Below are 18632 nucleotides of genomic sequence, written 5' to 3' on the forward strand. Positions count from 1 at the left end.
GCCACTTTTACCTAAGACGTCTGGGGCGGAGTCCTAGAACCGCACATGTGCGCTTGGTATATGCACGGCACTCTGCAAGCTAGAAAGGTTGAAGAAGCTGGAGAAATTCTATTTCAGGACAGGAGGCTCCGATTATGCTTAGTCTCATTTCTTTACTGACACATAGCAGCCAATCACATTACAGTAAAGAAAAACAAAACAATACGTCACGTATGAACTCAGGGCAACCATAGAGTACACCCATAGTATATAAACAGTCTCAGAGGTAACCACTTCCTCTTTCTTTGCTGCTCCGCAGCCAGTTAAGTGCATATTTCTTATTCTCTGAATGTTTAACTTGTATTGAGAGTTTCATTAAATACCGCTTTGTGCGCGCTGTTTAATATTGCTTTGGCGCTTATTTTCGCGCTCTTACTGCCGTCTTGGTCGTCGTTCCTTACACTCGGCCGGCGCGTCGGTGGGAGCGTGTGTCACCTCCCGGGGTCGGGCACTTGCTGCCGTTTGTCCCGTATTTGGTGGAGGGAGTTGGGGATTGTCCTGCCTCGCGCGCGTTCAGCGCGAGTCGGCTTCTGAGCTGTCGGGCGAGCCGTGTGTCTGCGCATGCGCGACCTTTGTCCCTAAGGGCTTTTCCTCGCGCAGCTGTGTTTCTGTCAACACAGCGCCGGCTCCTGAACGCGTCTGTTGACGTTTGCGCCCACTGCCTGTCAGCTTGTCCCTTTCGACGCCGGAGCTTGGAAAAAGGTCCCGGTTGTGAATTTGCATAGGCTTTGCCTAGAGTGGTGATTTTTTGGTCGGCAAGCCTCCCTCCACGCTCTAACTCTGGTGTTCTAAGCAGTTTTCACTGTTTTTTCTTGCTGACTGTGAGGTTTTTTCACTCCCTCGGACTGTGTCACTGACATACCGGATTCCTTGTCACCTAGTGGGCTGAATTACTACACTCCCAGTGTACCATGAGTGGTTCCTATCATTTTGAGGAGGAAGGTGACTTTGAGGAGGAGGGGTCTGACTTTTTTGAGCAGGACCTGGTGGAGGCACTCGACAAAGGGGTGCAGCTCTCTATGAATAGGGCAATGGCTCGCGCCATTACCCCCCTGAAGCGCCATTTGACGCAATATGCGCAACAGCAAGGTTGGCTTCCCTCAAAGAAGTCCTCATCTCCTGGTAATCCCCATTCTTCGGATTTTAGGAAGTTGGCTCGCTCCTTGTCCTCTAAATCCAAGGCTGTCCCTGTATTGGTAGAGAGCGACGACCATGATGCTTCCTCCTCTTCGTCGGAGGTTTTGCCTCCTCCTCCCAAAAAACGTAAATGCAAAGAACATTTTGTGGATGCCTCCTCGCGGCCTCCTGTTTTAACTTTTGAGCCCGAGGATATTGTGCACCCGAATTCTTCCGCCTGGCTTCCTTCCCCGGCTGTGGCTGACTATGTTCAGCAATATATCAGGCACCCTTTTGACAAAGATGTACGAGCGCGTCTTCGCTCAGAGTGTCCGCGACCAGATTTGGCGGACAACCTGGCGGACACGCCGGAGGTCGACCCTACTATCCTTACATACATGACCAAATTTTCCAAAGACCCCAAAAAGGGTCTAGATCGTTCCTGGCGGGCTTGTCAGGATAAGGTTTTGGACCTTTTAGGTCCTATCACTAAAATGTTGGACCTGGGCTTCCGGGCCAAGGAGACATCCTCCACTGTCGATCCTGACGAGCTCATTCAGTGGGCACAGCGAGCCGTCTGTTTTTTAGGGAACGCCAACTGTGCCCTCTCGAGTGAACGCCGGCGTTCTATTCTTCTAAAACTGGACCCGAAGTTGTCTGAACTTTCTTCCTCGGAGGCAGGTGCGGCTGCTCAGGGGCTTCTTTTTGGTCAATCCTTTTTGAAGGAACTCACCCATTTTGTCAGCACTTTTAGTAGTATTGACAAGGCACAGGCCACTTTGAAGCGGGCCATGCGTCCGGTTTTTAACAAGGCCGGACGAAGCTGGGGACGTTCGTCCGGCCGTGGTCAATACCAATCCACTCAACGTGGGAACCAGTCCCAAAAGGGAGGCCATCAGGATTCCGGTTATGCCCAGCGGTCTCACTTCTACCCTTCCAAAAAAGGACGTGGACAGTTCAAGAAAGGAGGTTCAGGTGGCTACTCCGGCGGACGTCAAGATTCCGCCGCTTCAGGTGAGGCTTCTTCCTGCATGCAGTGTTGTTCTGGGGGGCAGGATCCGCCATTTTCTAGCCAATTGGCGCGCAATCTCAGGCGATGCTTGGGTGCTGGAAACAGTTCAGGGATTCAAAATCGAATTTTATCATCCCATTCACCAATCTCGTCCTCCCTTCCCTCTTCACTTCTCAAAGGAAAGTCAGGAGTTCATCACAGAGGAACTCAAGTCTCTGGTGTTGAAGGGGGCCATTGTGCCGACAGTCCGTCATCCGCAGGGCTTTGCCAGCTCGATCTTTCTGGTGGACAAGAAGGGAGGAGGTGCTCGGTTGGTCCTCAATCTGAAGGATTTCAATGCGGGGGTAGTTTACAGACACTTCAAAATGGAGGGTATCCATCTGTTGAGAGACCTCTTGAGGGAACGGGATTGGATGGTTCGTTTGGACCTCAAGGATGCTTATCTTTCGGTCCCGATCTTCCATCCACATCGCCGTTTTCTGCAGTTTCAGTGGCAGGGGACTTGGTATCAATACCAAGTCCTTCCCTTCGGCCTTTCGTCGGCACCGTGGTGTTTCACGAAGCTGTTACGTCCTGTAGTGGAATCGCTCCGCAGTCGTGGGGTCCGTTTGATCATTTATTTGGACGACATCCTCCTTCTGGCGGATTGTCCGGTCCGACTAATGACCCATCTGGACTGGACCATAGACCTTCTCCAGTCCCTCGGGTTTCTGGTGAATGTTCCCAAATCTGTGCTTCATCCTTCTCAGGTCATCGATTTCTTGGGGTTCAGAGTCAACTCCATCACTTGCCAGCTGCTGCTGCCCCAGCAGAAGATTCGCTATATCAAGAAAGAATTGAATTCCATTATCTCGAGTCCGACTGTGTCATTGAGGTTGTTAGCACGAGTAGTCGGGCTTCTGGCGTCTTCTCTGCAAGCAATATTTCCAGCGCCGCTACATTATCGAGCCCTTCAACGCCTGAAGATCCAGCATCTGCAGCGGGGCCTCCGGTATTCCGATTTGATACCTCTCTCGGAGGAGGCCAAGCTGGAGATGCAATGGTGGTTGGATCACATGGAGGCCTGGAACGGCAAAGCCCTCTTCGGCTCCTCCCCGGAGATTGTGATCGAGTCGGATGCCAGTCGTTGGGGTTGGGGAGCCCGCTGCGGTCCGGTCTCGACGGGGGGACGGTGGTCTCAGCGGGAACTTTCGCTCCACATCAACTGTTTGGAGTTGCTGGCGGGGTCTTTTGCGATCAAATGCCTGTCGCCTCTTCAATCCCACTGTTGCATCCTTCTCCGGATGGACAATGTATCCGCAGTGCGTTACATCAACAGGCTGGGGGGTACTCGGTCGCGATTGTTGGCGGAGATTGCCAAGGAGTTCTGGCACTATTGCCTCCAACACAAGATCACTGTTATTGCAGAGTACCTTCCAGGGTCTCGCAATATAGTGGCGGACTGGAACTCCAGACATCTGAGGGACTTCAGCGACTGGAGACTCCACCCCAGGGTGTTTCGCCAACTACTTCGCAAATGGGGTCCGTGTCTGATCGACCTCTTTGCGTCCCGGCTCAACGCCCAACTTCCCCAGTTCTTCAGCTGGCGTCCGGATCCGGAGGCTCTTGCCACCGATGCTTTCCTTCAGACGTGGCCGACATCCCTCTGTTATGCGTTTCCCCCATTCATGATGCTCCCGAGGGTTCTGGCCTACGTGACGCGCTTTCAGGCGGAATTGATTCTGATTGCCCCTCTCTGGCGGGCTCAACCGTGGTTCCCTGTTCTTCTAGAGATGGCATGCGACCTGCCCTTTCTTCTTCCTCGGAGAGCGAATCTCCTTCTAGATCCATTGCAGAATCCGCATCCCCTGGTTCAGTCAGGCTCCCTCCTTCTCCTGGCGTGGCGAATTTCGGGGAACGTTGGACGGTGCCAGGCCTTTCTGAGGACGCTGCCAGATTCCTCAGCAATGCCTGGGCCCCTAACACTCACAAACGCTACAGAAGTTCCTGGAAGCGTTGGAGTGATTGGTGTGCTCAACGGCAAGTTGATCCTACATCGGCTGATATCTCTTTGATATGCAATTTTTTGTCCTCTCTGTCCTCCTCTTCGGGTTTGGCTTATTACACAGTCAACAATTTCCGTTCCGCCATCTCGGCGGGTCATCTTCCTGTCGAGGGCAAGCCAGTTGGGGAACATCCTCTCGTAGCCCAACTTCTGAAAGGTATTCGTATGGCTACTCCTCCTAAACCTAAATATGTTTCCCTCTGGGATGTTTCTGTGGTACTACGTTTTCTAGAAGCTTGGCCGATTAATTCCTTATTATCTCGTAAGCAACTTTCGGCCAAGCTTACTATGTTACTGTGTTTGCTTTCCTGCAAACGCATTTCGGACGTCCGCGCTATAGATCTAGCGGGTCGTAGTTTCACGCCTGAGGGTGTTTCATTTCGCCTTTCCCGGCGCACAAAAACTAACACGGAGGTCATTTCGTATCCTTCTTTTCCGGCTCGACCCAACCTTTGTGTGGTTCAGTGCCTTAAGGAGTATGAGGTGAGTACTTCTCTTTATCGATCTGATATGCAGGGTCAATTGTTGATTGCTTTGCAAAAACCCTTTCGTCCCGTTGCTCCAGCCACTTTGGCCCGTTGGGTAAGATGGCTTATGGAGGAAGCGGGCATTGATGTTTCTGTTTTCGGGGCTCACTCGGCTCGGGGAGCCATGGCCTCTAAGGCTTTTTCATTGGGGGTCTCTTTATGTGACATTATGAAAGCGGCTGATTGGTCATCAGATTCCGTGTTTAAGACATTCTATTTCAAGCCTGTTCCTACTGTTGCTTCTGTTGTGGTGGATGAGCTTTGAACAAGCATAATCGGAGCCTCCTGTCCTGAAATAGAATTCAAAATTTGCTAACATTCGTGCCAAGAATTTTCAATTCTATTAAGGACAAGGAGGCGAGGATTATCCCACCCTTTGTATATGCATATATCTATTATATTGTTATTCTGCAATGCTGCATAGTTCTTTTCTGATGAAATGTACTGAATGCTTTAATTTTTGCTCTACCCACCCTTTATTTGCTCATGATTACACAGGATGTGTATTACGGCTTTGTGTCTCTTTTCAGGCTCTGATCCCAAGTGAGGTTCCTCCGGACCCGCCGTTGTGGAAGTTCTGCTGCGAGTTTCTACTCCTCGTGGGACTTCTTCTATTCCTGTGGATTTTGGAAGTTCCTCCTCCTCCTCGTTCGGATTTTAGCCCTTTCGGATGATGTTCTCCGTGGATTTTCTGATGTTCAATTGGTTCTTCCTACTGGATTTGGACAAAGAAAGAGGAAGTGGTTACCTCTGAGACTGTTTATATACTATGGGTGTACTCTATGGTTGCCCTGAGTTCATACGTGACGTATTGTTTTGTTTTTCTTTACTGTAATGTGATTGGCTGCTATGTGTCAGTAAAGAAATGAGACTAAGCATAATCCTCGCCTCCTTGTCCTTAATAGAATTGAAAATTCTTGGCACGAATGTTAGCAAATTTTGAATTATAGCCCTTTCACTTAATGAGTGAAGATAGTAGCAAGAGTCTGAGGTGTATAAAGGGCTCACTTAAGGAACTCACAGAATGTACGGGCCATGAACGTCACAGCAACTTTAACATCCTTCTGCTCTGAGTAGTGATGTCACTTTGTACATTTTGTCCCTTGCTCTGATTGGATCAAAGTCTTTTCGATTTAGTCAGGCAGCCATTCAGGACTCGCGACTTAACTAGTTCTTTTCCGCTGCAGTGCAAGTTCAGAGGGCGGTGTGGCGGGAAATACAACTGTTTGCGCACAACATTACACATCGCAACTGGAAAGAACGACAAATACATTTATTTATTTGTGCTGCCAAGATCCCCTCCCAGTAACCCAACAGAGGGGGAATGTCCATAACATGTGTATTAGGTCGGCCTCCTCCGAGTGACACCGGGGACATGTCGCGGAAGCCTTAGGGATCGGAAAGTGAAATTTAGTTAAGCTAACACTGCGGTGCCTGTTTTCCCATGTGAGATCAATTAGTATAGTAGCCAGCAGTTTGAACACCCATGCTGGCATTATGATTGGCAAATTCATGAAGTGATACAATAAGCGTGGTAACATCACCATTTTTGCTAGGGTCAGGTGGCCCACCACTGACAGAAGTAACGTGACCCAAAAGGCCCCCAGGGGTTTAAGTGTATTGATCGTTCATATTCAGTTACCCTCCAAAAGGTCTTGTGTCTCGTGATATACCTGAATCACGAGGTAAAGAAAGGTGCGTGGTGCCATTTGTATTTGTCTGTCCCTGAACCAGAGTATGGGTTCTACATCTGTGTCAGCAAAGAATGCGCACACAATTTATCTGCAGTAATTTGAAGTCCGGACAAATTCTCAAATGACGATAGCAACTGGGCCGTCGCCACCTGTCCCTCCCTGGGATCCTTTAAATATAGAATCACATCATCTACATATATTGACCAGTAGCAGCCTGCACGGCTCGCGGGTGGGGGGGTGGGGGGGGGGGGGGGGACAGGGAAGAGGAAGGGGGTGCTTTAAAAAAAAAAAACTATCTTGATGCTGCCACTGAGTCCCTTATCTTCTCTCCTGCTCGCCTGTGTCTGACTCCAGGTCGGATCAGGAAGCAGACAGCCAGGCTCCCACCCCACAGCCAATCACAATGCTCCAATGGAGCGTTGTGATTGGTCAGAGCGCAGTGACACAGCGCTCAGCCAGGGGCTGGAGGGGCAGGCATGTTCTCCATGCAGACTGTAATGCAGCCTGCATGGACAGCAGGGGAGTGTGTATGACTGTTTTGGGCAGCCTGAGAGACCCAACCAAACAGTCATTGCGCACAGGAGTGTTATTCCACTCCTCCCCTGCAGCTCCGCCCGCCCCTTCATGCACTGCTGCAGCAGGAGGAAAAATAAATGATAATAACATTCCATGTACAGCAGTTTTAGCCATCAGATAAGGCAGGAGGTATCCCATACTGAGCCAAGGCTGCTAGCATAAAATCCCATCCTAGAGTATCAAAGGCCTGTCTGATATAGTGATAGGCAACCGGCAAAGAGATAATGGTCTCAAGAGAAATAAACAGCTGGTGGTATTCAGTGAGATATTGCATTGTGGGACAAAATCGCATTGGTCCGTATGTACGAATTGCGGAAGTTACAGGAGTAACTGAAGGGCCAGGATTTGACTAAATATTTTGAATTTAGTATTTAACAATGATAACAGTCTGTACGATGATAAGTTCATGTGGACTTTGCCAGGTTTTAGCAGGGATGTCACGAGCACTTCTCTAGTGGAAGGGAGTAATAAACCTACTTCAAGGACAGTGTTATGTGGAACCAATCTTGGAGCATAAGTAGAGTAGAATTCTACAGGAGTTCCATCAAAATCCTGGCATTCTATTTTGGACTAGCTCCTTGATAGCAACTTGTATCACGTTCACCATAATGGGCAAGGGCCTCAAATTAATTTGCTTGCAACCCAGGTAATATCACTTGTTGTAAAAATGCCACTATGTCTGCTGGGTCGGGCTGCGGTGGGGCCACGTTTAATGCAGTGTAAAAGTCAAGGAATGCCATGTTGATCCCCAATTGTGTCACAAAGGACCCCTGTTTAGGTGAATTGATCGACAGGATAAGTGTGGGAGTTGGATCTGACTGGATTAAGCACATCAATGCTGTGCTTGACTGGTCTACTTCAGTGTGCCTTTTCTGCATGTAAGCTTTATAATCAATCACTCGGAGGCGTTCCAAGAGCTCCGAAAGTGTGATTCTGGCTTCCTACAATTTGGTTTCGGCTTCCACGTTCTTGGCTGTTGCTCTCTCCAGGGGTCCTGAGTTAGTCTCTAGGTTTGTGAGTTCCAGAAGGACTTCTTTCCTCGCACCCACCATGGTATTAATCAAAGTGCCTCGTACCACCACCTTCAATGCCTCCCACTCCACCAATGGTGAAGAAGCCGTACCAGAATTTTCAGAGAAGTACGTGCCAAGGGTCATCGCAAGGGTCTCCCTAAACACTATGTCTTCCAAAAGACGTGGTTGTAGATTCCACGTTGGGATTGGGGCTGGCACGCGTTCTGTGACAGTGTTATTTCCAGTGGATTGTGATCAGATATTGCTTTTCCTAGGTACATGGCATGTGTGATGCCAGATTGAAGTTGTGGAGAGCAGAGGAATCTGTTGAGATGGGAATAGAGGGCATCGGAATGAGAGTACAAGGAATATTCCCTCATACCTATGTTACAGCTACAGCATATGTCCAAGAGACCCTATCCGTAACACCCTAGCCTGGTACACCAGGTCTGCACCCGGCAGGGGGAGTGTGTAAGTATTCCAATGTCATGTCCAACATTGCATTGAAATCCCCCCAGCATCCATGGAAATGGAGCCCACTCCACCAAGACAGACAATAAATGAGTGAAGCAGGTGTCTTGTTCGGAATTGGGTGCATATATACATGCTAGCACTATTGCTTCCCCATCCAGCGTGCACCTCAGTAAGACATTGTGTCCCTGCATGTCAATCTTAGAGTCAAACACCGCAAATGGGAACCCAGCCCAGAGCCAAATCATGGGTCCCCTCGATAAAGTGGAGTTAGATTTATTTATTTATTTATTTTGAAAGTTTTATATAGCGCGGACAAGATCTTTGCAGATATCAGAGCGCTTTACATAGAAGGGGTACATGAGGGAGCATAGTCAGACAGATAAATCAATAGATCTTAACAGTACAAATAGGTGGCTGCAAAGCCAATCATGTGAGTAATAAGAAAACTAATACAAAGCAAAGGGGTCAAACATGTAGTACAGATCGGTGCAGAGTATTAACAGAGTTCGAGATAATAGTTCAAGTGTATTTAGCCATGAGGATAGCTTTTACTTCATTTTTAAAGAGTGTAGTGGAAGAGATAAGCCTGGTTTCGGGAGGGAGTGAGTTCCAGATCCTAGGCGCCATTCCTGAGAAGGAGCGCTTATATGTTTTTTCCTTCCGGAATCTTCGAGGTTTCAGCAGAAGATTGTTTGTGCCTCTAGTGTTTCTAGCTCCGCCAGAGATTGTCAGCTTCTGAGCGAGGTAGCCGGGTGAGTTTAGGTGTACCGCCTTGTGTGTCATGCAGGCGATTTTCAGATGTATTCTGGCTTCAAAAGCAGCCAGTTTAGGGATTTCAAGTCAGGGGTAATATGGGAGTGCTTTTTTGACCCAGTGATGGGTCTCGCTGCAGCGTTTAGAGAAGCTCTTAGGGGTGCGGTTGTAGTTAGGGGGAGTCCGCAGAGGGCGATGCTGCCGTATTCTATTCGAGGGATGACTAGTGCTTGTACTGCGGTTTGGAAGTCTTTGGCTGGGAGGAAGGGTTTAAGTTTCCTCAGAGTATTGATTTGGAAGTACGCTCCCTTTGTTGCCTTGCTGATATGTTGCTGCATGTTGAGATTGGTGTCGAGTGTTATGCCTAAAGATTTTGCTGAGTCCACGATGGTGGGTTGGACATTGAGTGTGGTTAGGTGTTTAAGCCAAATTTGAGTGGTGGAGATCTTCGCTGGAGGTGAGATTAGAAGGAACTCTGTTTTCAGGGCATTGAGTTTGAGATGATTATCGGCAAGCCAGGATTGGGTGCCTCTGATCGTTGAGTTCAGGAGCAAGATGTCTTTGGGGGATTGCAATTTGAGATAAGTTGGGTGTCATCGGCGTACATGTGAAAGTGTACATTGGATGCTTGTAGCAAGGTGGTGAGAGGTTCCATAACTAGGTTGAACAGAGTTGGGGATAGAGAGGATCCTTGGGGGACGCCTAGCGTTACAGGTATTGGCGAGGACATCAGGTTGTTGCTCTTGAATTTCTGCGACCTGTTGTGAAGAAAGGAAGTGAACCACTTGAGAACAGTTCCAGATAATCCCATTCTTGTGTTTAGTAGTTCTAGTAAATTCTTATGTTTAACGGTGTCGAATGCTGAAGAGAGATCAAGAAGGATGAGGAGGCAGGTGTTGTGTTGGTCTAGCATTTGAAGTGCGTCGTCAATTATGTGAGTCATAGCAGTTTCTGTACTGTGTCCTGCTCGGAAGCCTGACTGGTGAGGGTTGAGGAGATCAAATTGTTCAATGTGTTTAGTCAATTGTAGTTGTGCGCAGTTTTCCAGCAGTTTGGCGAGAGTGGGAACATTGGTAATGGGACGGTAATTGTTGAGATCAGAGGGGTCGGCTGTAGGTTTCTTTAGTAAAGGTGTGACTTGTCCAACTTTGAGGGAGTCAGGTATGCTTCCTTGTTGGAGAGAGCTGTTGATAATTTTAGTCCAGAGAGGGAGAAGCAAAGGGGTAAAGTCTTTTACTGCGGTAGCAGGAAGGGGGTCTGTGAGGTGATTGGATGGTTTCAGGGTGCTGAGCAGTTTGCCAATTTCTTCTTCCGAGTATGTGCCAAATGTTGACCATGTAGCATTATTTTTTGGTTCAATGGGTGCTATGCACTGGGGTTTGGAGTAATGGCTTGCGTCAATGAGGAGATCGCTCTTTATGTTGTCAGTTTTTTGGATAAAGAAAGCAGCGAAGTCTTCACAGGAGGGTGCTTCACACACAGTGCTGAGTGGTTGGGGTTGATCCTTGGATTGTGATCTGATTAGCTCAAACAGTTTTCTCGGGCGGTTTTTTGCTTGGTCGAGCTGGAGGCTGAAGAAATCTGATTTTGAGCGTTTTATTTTCCTGAAGTAGGCGTTTCTCTTTTTCTTCAGAGCTTTTAGGTGCAATGCAGAGGGCGCTGATCTCCAGGTGCGCTCTGCCATTCGCATGTCTCGTCTATCCTCATTGAGACTCCCGTCGTACCATGGATTGGAGATTTTAGTAGAGACTCTTTTTAGCTGCATAGGTGCAGCCACATTAATCATTGAGGTCATAGCGTTGAGATAGTGGTCAGTCAGGGTTTGAACGTCCGTAGTGCCTGTCTGTGGGAGTAGGAGATTGCAACTGTTAGGGGGTAGAGAGCCTGGGATGAGTTTTTTCCTGTCTCTTTTCCAGACTTTGGGCTTGGGGAATTGAGCCGGGTTAACTTTAACTTTTTCATTGATGAAGAATGAGACAATATGATGATCTGACCAGTCACAGGGTTGGATGGACTCGAGTTGGATAGAGTCCTCTTTGGAGATGATCAGGTCGAGGATAGAGCCTTTCTCGTGGGTCGGGCTGTTGCATATTTGGGTGAGGTTAAGGGCATCGAGGACATTTTTAAGACTATTTACCACCGCGTCATTGCGATCGTTCCAGTGGAGGTTGAAGTCACCAAGGTATATTTGGGAGAGCTGCCGTCCGGAATTGGTTGAGATCATATCCATGATTTGTTGGGGAAAGGTGAGGTTGTCCCTGGGTGGGTGGTAAATCGCTGTGAAGAGAGCATATCGGTTTGCCCTCACTAATTATGTCGAGGCAGATGTATTCCCAGGATGTTGGGGGTGGTATGGAGGTGGTATTGGCTTTCCGAACAGAGAGGTTGTTCCTGTAGATGCATGCGATTCCACCACCTATTTTGCCTGATCTGTCGAGCCTGATAATGTGGTAGTTGGGAGGAACCAGAATGTCCATTATAGGTGACGAAGATTCAGTTAGCCAGGTTTCAGTCAGGATGATTAGGTCAAGGTCCAGCGATAAGAGGAGATCAGCAATGGCGGCGGAATGTTTCGAGGCCGATCTGCAGTTGAGGAGAGTGCATTTGAGACGGGGTGTGTTGAGGGTGGTAGAGGGTTCTAGAGAGAGAGGGACTTTTCTAAGGTTATTGGGGATGGAGAATCTGCTGTTTAGTGTGGGGGGTCTAAGGGGATTTGAGTGTATTGTGGGAATGGTGAGGTGTGTGGTGGTTGTGTGATTTTGGATGTGTGGAACAGCTGACCTGTCAATCTTTTGCGTGGTTTCTGAGCTTCGGAAGCCACTGAGTGGGTTTCTTGTATGAAGGTAATCTGGGCATGGCGCCTATGCATTTGGGTGAGTATTCTATGCCTATTGTACGCAGACCCCCATACACCGCACATTCCAAGTTATAATGTTGTATACACTTGCTACAGTCGAAATTTTTGACATATGCAGACAATGGAGAGTACTTGTTGCCACACACATCTCCCATTACCCCCCAACAATGCATCAGGTGACAGCATCGAACAGTAAAGAACATTCCAACAATACTTGGTCCAGCGATTCTCCGTCATTTGCGAACCTAAGAACAAACAGTAACAATTTGAACATTGTGAACCATGTGCCTTCACTAACGGAGAGCGTAGTATCAAACCTATAAGGGGTACTGCCTCTACGCAGTGCGTACATTGTAACTATTGTGGGCCATCCAGAACCAGGACTCCAATCCTAGAAACATTAAAAATGTCTAGCTGCAGCAAAATTAAGGAAATATACCTCTGAAGTTACCACATCTGAAAACATGGGTACTGTAACAAACCCTGTATGGGGCATACTCCAGTTGTTTGCACATGCTGTTGCCCATTGAAGGAAACTGGGGTCTTGTGGTAGTACTGGTATCCATGCAACTTAGACTGAAAGTGTACAGGGTTCCTGCTAATCAGGCTCCAAGTACCAGTGTTCTTTCTTTCTTTCTTTCTTTCTTTCTTTCTTTCTTTCTTTCTTTCTTTCTTTCTTTCTTTCTTTCTTTATTAATTTGTGAGACTTGTAAAGTGCCTGAATCACCCCAAAGGGGTATCACCGCGCTGAGACTGCTTGTGGCCCGACCGAGGAAGATTGAGAACAGTGCACTTTTTGGAAATTTTCTGAAGGCCAAGAAGTTAGTATTCTGGCACATCTGAATGGGGAGTTGGTTCCAGTAACTGGGGGCCAGATGGGAGAAGGCTTTGCCCCTGTGCATGCCAGTTTGACACGGGGAATGCGAAGGAGTGCTTGGTGGCTGCCCGCAGGCGCCTGGACGGTGTATATTTGACCAACTTTTGAACTAGATAGCTAGGGACCATGTTGTGTTGGGATTTGTACACCATACAGGATATTTTGAACTTAATTATCTTTTTTATTGGGAGCCAGTGAAGTTTGCGGAGAAGCGGAGCAGAAGGAGTTCTGTGAGGGACATTGCTCACCAGACGAGCAGCGGTGTTCTGGGCTATTTGCAATTTATTTAAGGATTTTTCTTTGGCAGAAATCAGCAGGGCATTGCAATAGTCTAGGTTGCTGATGAACAGTGACTGGATTAGGGTTTTTTGGATAACTAATGGCAGCAAGGGGAAAACCTTTCGGAGGATGCCGAGAGTGTGAAAGCATGTCCTAGCAGTAATGTTGAAGTGTTCCTCTTATGTTAGTTCATGATCAACTCGCACTCCTAGGACACAGACAAGTCAAAAATGCTTTTAAGCTAGTATAACCATAGTATTTTGTATTGGAAGGGTGCCCTTGAAGTAGAAAACCTATGCTAGATTCATGCACTCACATTTACACTCTGATATGGAGATGCGTGTGTGGCGCTAGGCAGTCAGAAACTACATCAGCGCTAGGAAGGAGAGCAGCAGTGACATATAGTAGTGCTTTCTACCTTTCATGCAAATCAGGCCAGCACTCACAGAGCTCAGCCTTTACTCACACACCACTTATGCACCTCTCACACAACAGTCACTCTCTGTTTACCCCTACCCATAAAGCACTCACTGTGCACTCATTCACCACTCATACAGCTCTCAAACCGCCCGCTCTTTATTCAAACACCACACACACCCTGTACTCACATACACCATTTTCCTTGCCCGCAGACATACCACTCATCCTGCACAAACAACTCACCCTGTAAACACATTCACAGATCAACCTGCGCAGGCATACACTAGTCATCCTGTTCACAGACACTGCTTGCACTGCACGTACACATCGGTTACCCTGAACCCACACAGCTCTTGCATTGTACTCATATTCAAGCACCTCTCCCCTTGCACTCATCCACCAATCACCCTGCACTCATAGACCACTCACCAAGTAGTCACTCACGATTCACCCTGCTCTCTCCGGCCGCTCACAAATGGGAGGGTGTTTTGTCAATAATTATCAGAGCATGTTACTCTTGAAGGCAGAAGAATGAGAAGGAAGAAAACACCATCCTCTCAAGTACAGTGGCTTTGCTTCAACTATTAAGGGTAATTCTACTAACTCTACTAAGATGACCTCAAAAGTCAATCAATGTCATTGATGTGAATATGCACAGCATCAACTGACATTTGCTGACATTTATGTCACTATGCTGACATTTTATGACCCAGTCTTGGATCGTAGGCTCAATGTTGTATTACATGGGTAACTCCATCTGCACATGTAGAACCTGCTGGTGCTCCCTCCCGGATGTCACATTCAAAGATGCTGTAGACCCTGTGGCAGAGGGGCCGTATCGCAATTATTCACAGGACTTTTGGTCCCCTGGTCGTATCAAGAACTGCGAAAGCATGCTATTCAAACTTTATTGTAGCAAAACTGTTACCTTCTCTGGATTTCTGATTTATAGACCACCAGGCCCTTCTAAACAGTACATGGAATCCTAATAGAGTTACTCTTCGCTCTCGCTTCAAATGTCTAATTTTAACATCAAAGGAAGGAGACTTGAATGTGCATCTTTATCTAATCAATGATAAAGGAATCCAGGAATTTACTAATGACTTGGCTACCTTGCAATTATCTCAGTTAGTAAAACAGTCAACTCATGAGGCCGGCCATCTGCTGGACCCTGTTTTTTCCAACTTGTCTACCCTTCAAAGAGCTTCCCCATCCCAGTGACCCGGTCAAACCATTATACGATGCCCATGACCATCGATATTCCCAACGCAGAGAAAACCATTACCGGGAACCCATGATGAGAAGGCAGTGGCAAAAACTAGACCCATCTGCCTTTTTAAGTTATATTGAGGGGAGTGTGACCCAACTAGGCTCTAATATAGTACGGACAGAGGCTTGTACCAATGCATGACTCAATTCTGCCTTGGATCATTGTACACCTGCCAAACTGTGTACATCTAGGACGCATCATTCAGCTGCTTGGTTTAGTGAAAATATTGCTTACAGAAAAGAAGCAATGTGAAACACTAGAGGGAGCTTAGCACAAATTCTATGATGATGCAGCAAAAATACACTACATGAGAGTGATTAAATGCTACCAGAAGATGATCAAACGAGCCCATGCTGACTTTTTTGCAGACAAAATTTAAAACAGAAGTAACCGTTCAATGGAAATCTCTATTGTGAATAACCTGATTAAGACTACATCCACCTCAAATAGCCATGCAACAAACTTGCAGCTAATTTTGTAAATAAGGTCAATGATATTTATATTTACTTTTACAAGGGTGAGAAAACAGTTAAGCCTGTCCCTCCTGACACAGTGACCAGCCACACGCAATGGGCATCCTCAGACCAACTGACTCTTCTTGACGTAGATTCTATCTCTACCTAAATTTGGATCTCCTGATGAAACATTAAATCCTGATTATATTTTGAAATTCCAGGAGAGCATCACACCTATTTTCCTAGAATTGGTCAATGTCTCACTGAGCACTGCGGACGTACCAATGTTATGGATACACGCCAAGGTTATTCCTCTTTTAAAGAAGCCTTCGCTGGATGCTACTCAGCCAGAAAACTTTTGTCCCATCTCCCTTCTGCAATTTGTATCCAAGGTTGTGGAGAAACAAGTAAATAAACTCCTAGCCAATTTTTTAGAACAAAATCACCCCAAATGGATTTAAACCATCACACTGCTCTGAAACTGCTCTTTTACCAGTTACCGAAGTCCTTCACAGCACTGCAGATGTTGGCAAATCCCAGGCTCTGATTCCCCGCGTAAGTGCGACCTTCGACACTATCTCACATGTAATTCACCTAACTCGCCTTACTGAACCAGGAGTACAGGGCAAGGCTCTGACCTGGTTTACCTTCTTTTTATGTCTCACTTAAGCAGCGCTTGTGCATTCTCTTCAAAACATGCTGTATTCAGGGATGGATTTGTGCTCATTCCGAAAACCATTGGATTAATCCCCGATTAAAGCGATGGTCTTTCGTGGATGCAAATTATGGTACCTCATGATTAATGGTATATTTACAGGAAATTGTGTCATTAGTTTAGTCTTCCATAAACGTCCATTAGGTATAAGGCTACATTTTACTATTAACTGTGACTTCTTTTAAAGATGTTAAAAGGAGGTATTATCGAGCCAGCCAGGAGTCGAACCTGGAATCTTCTGCTCCGTAGGCAGACGCGTTATCCATTGCGCCACTGGCCCGCCACTTTTACCTAAGACGTCTGGGGCGGAGTCCTAGAACCGCACATGTGCGCTTGGTATATGCACGGCACTCTGCAAGCTAGAAAGGTTGAAGAAGCTGGAGAAATTATAGCCCTTTCACTTAATGAGTGAAGATAGTAGCAAGAGTCTGAGGTGTATAAAGGGCTCACTTAAGGAACTCACAGAATGTACGGGCCATGAACGTCACAGCAACTTTAACATCCTTCTGCTCTGAGTAGTGATGTCACTTTGTACATTTTGTCCCTTGCTCTGATTGGATCAAAGTCTTTTCGATTTAGTCAGGCAGCCATTCAGGACTCGCGACTTAACTAGTTCTTTTCCGCTGCAGTGCAAGTTCAGAGAGCGGTGTGGCGGGAAATACAACTGTTTGCGCACAACATTACACATCGCAACTGGAAAGAACGACAAATACATTTATTTATTTGTGCTGCCAAGATCCCCTCCCAGTAACCCAACAGAGGGGGAATGTCCATAACATGTGTATTAGGTCGGCCTCCTCCGAGTGACACCGGGGACATGTCGCGGAAGCCTTAGGGATCGGAAAGTGAAATTTAGTTAAGCTAACACTGCGGTGCCTGTTTTCCCATGTGAGATCAATTAGTATAGTAGCCAGCAGTTTGAACACCCATGCTGGCATTATGATTGGCAAATTCATGAAGTGATACAATAAGCGTGGTAACATCACCATTTTTGCTAGGGTCAGGTGGCCCACCACTGACAGAAGTAACGTGACCCAAAAGGCCCCCAGGGGTTTAAGTGTATTGATCGTTCATATTCAGTTACCCTCCAAAAGGTCTTGTGTCTCGTGATATACCTGAATCACGAGGTAAAGAAAGGTGCGTGGTGCCATTTGTATTTGTCTGTCCCTGAACCAGAGTATGGGTTCTACATCTGTGTCAGCAAAGAATGCGCACACAATTTATCTGCAGTAATTTGAAGTCCGGACAAATTCTCAAATGACGATAGCAACTGGGCCGTCGCCACCTGTCCCTCCCTGGGATCCTTTAAATATAGAATCACATCATCTACATATATTGACCAGTAGGAGCCTGCACGGCTCGCGGGTGGGGGTGGGGGGGTGGGGGGGGGGGGGGGGGGGACAGGGAAGAGGAAGGGGGTGCTTTAAAAAAAAAAAACTATCTTGATGCTGCCACTGAGTCCCTTATCTTCTCTCCTGCTCGCCTGTGTCTGACTCCAGGTCGGATCAGGAAGCAGACAGCCAGGCTCCCACCCCACAGCCAATCACAATGCTCCAATGGAGCGTTGTGATTGGTCAGAGCGCAGTGACACAGCGCTCAGCCAGGGGCTGGAGGGGCAGGCATGTTCTCCATGCAGACTGTAATGCAGCCTGCATGGACAGCAGGGGAGTGTGTATGACTGTTTTGGGCAGCCTGAGAGACCCAACCAAACAGTCATTGCGCACAGGAGTGTAATTCCACTCCTCCCCTGCAGCTCCGCCCGCCCCTTCATGCACTGCTGCTGCAGGAGGAAAAATAAATGATAATAACATTCCATGTACAGCAGATTTAGCCATCAGATAAGGCAGGAGGTATCCCATACTGAGCCAAGGCTGCTAGCATAAAATCCCATCCTAGAGTATCAAAGGCCTGTCTGATATAGTGATAGGCAACCGGCAAAGAGATAATGGTCTCAAGAGAAATAAACAGCTGGTGGTATTCAGTGAGATATTGCATTGTGGGACAAAATCGCATTGGTCCGTATGTACGAATTGCGGAAGTTACAGGAGTAACTGAAGGGCCAGGATTTGACTAAATATTTTGAATTTAGTATTTAACAATGATAACAGTCTGTACGATGATAAGTTCATGTGGACTTTGCCAGGTTTTAGCAGGGATGTCACGAGCACTTCTCTAGTGGAAGGGAGTAATAAACCTACTTCAAGGACAGTGTTATGTGGAACCAATCTTGGAGCATAAGTAGAGTAGAATTCTACAGGAGTTCCATCAAAATCCTGGCATTCTATTTTGGACTAGCTCCTTGATAGCAACTTGTATCACGTTCACCATAATGGGCAAGGGCCTCAAATTAATTTGCTTGCAACCCAGGTAATATCACTTGTTGTAAAAATGCCACTATGTCTGCTGGGTCGGGCTGCGGTGGGGCCACGTTTAATGCAGTGTAAAAGTCAAGGAATGCCATGTTGATCCCCAATTGTGTCACAAAGGACCCCTGTTTAGGTGAATTGATCG

The 18632-nt window shown here is 47.2% G+C and overlaps 1 non-coding gene across 1 annotated transcript; it reads right to left on the reverse strand.

Moving 5' to 3' along the window:
* Positions 1-16328: 16328 nt before the first annotated feature.
* On the reverse strand, positions 16329-16401 carry TRNAR-ACG (transfer RNA arginine (anticodon ACG)). The gene has a single exon. It is a non-coding gene; the product is annotated as a tRNA-Arg (tRNA).
* Positions 16402-18632: the final 2231 nt, after the last annotated feature.

Source organism: Lissotriton vulgaris, chromosome 5 (genome assembly GCF_964263255.1).
Source record: "Lissotriton vulgaris chromosome 5, aLisVul1.2, whole genome shotgun sequence".
Taxonomy (NCBI): Eukaryota; Metazoa; Chordata; class Amphibia; order Caudata; family Salamandridae; genus Lissotriton; species Lissotriton vulgaris.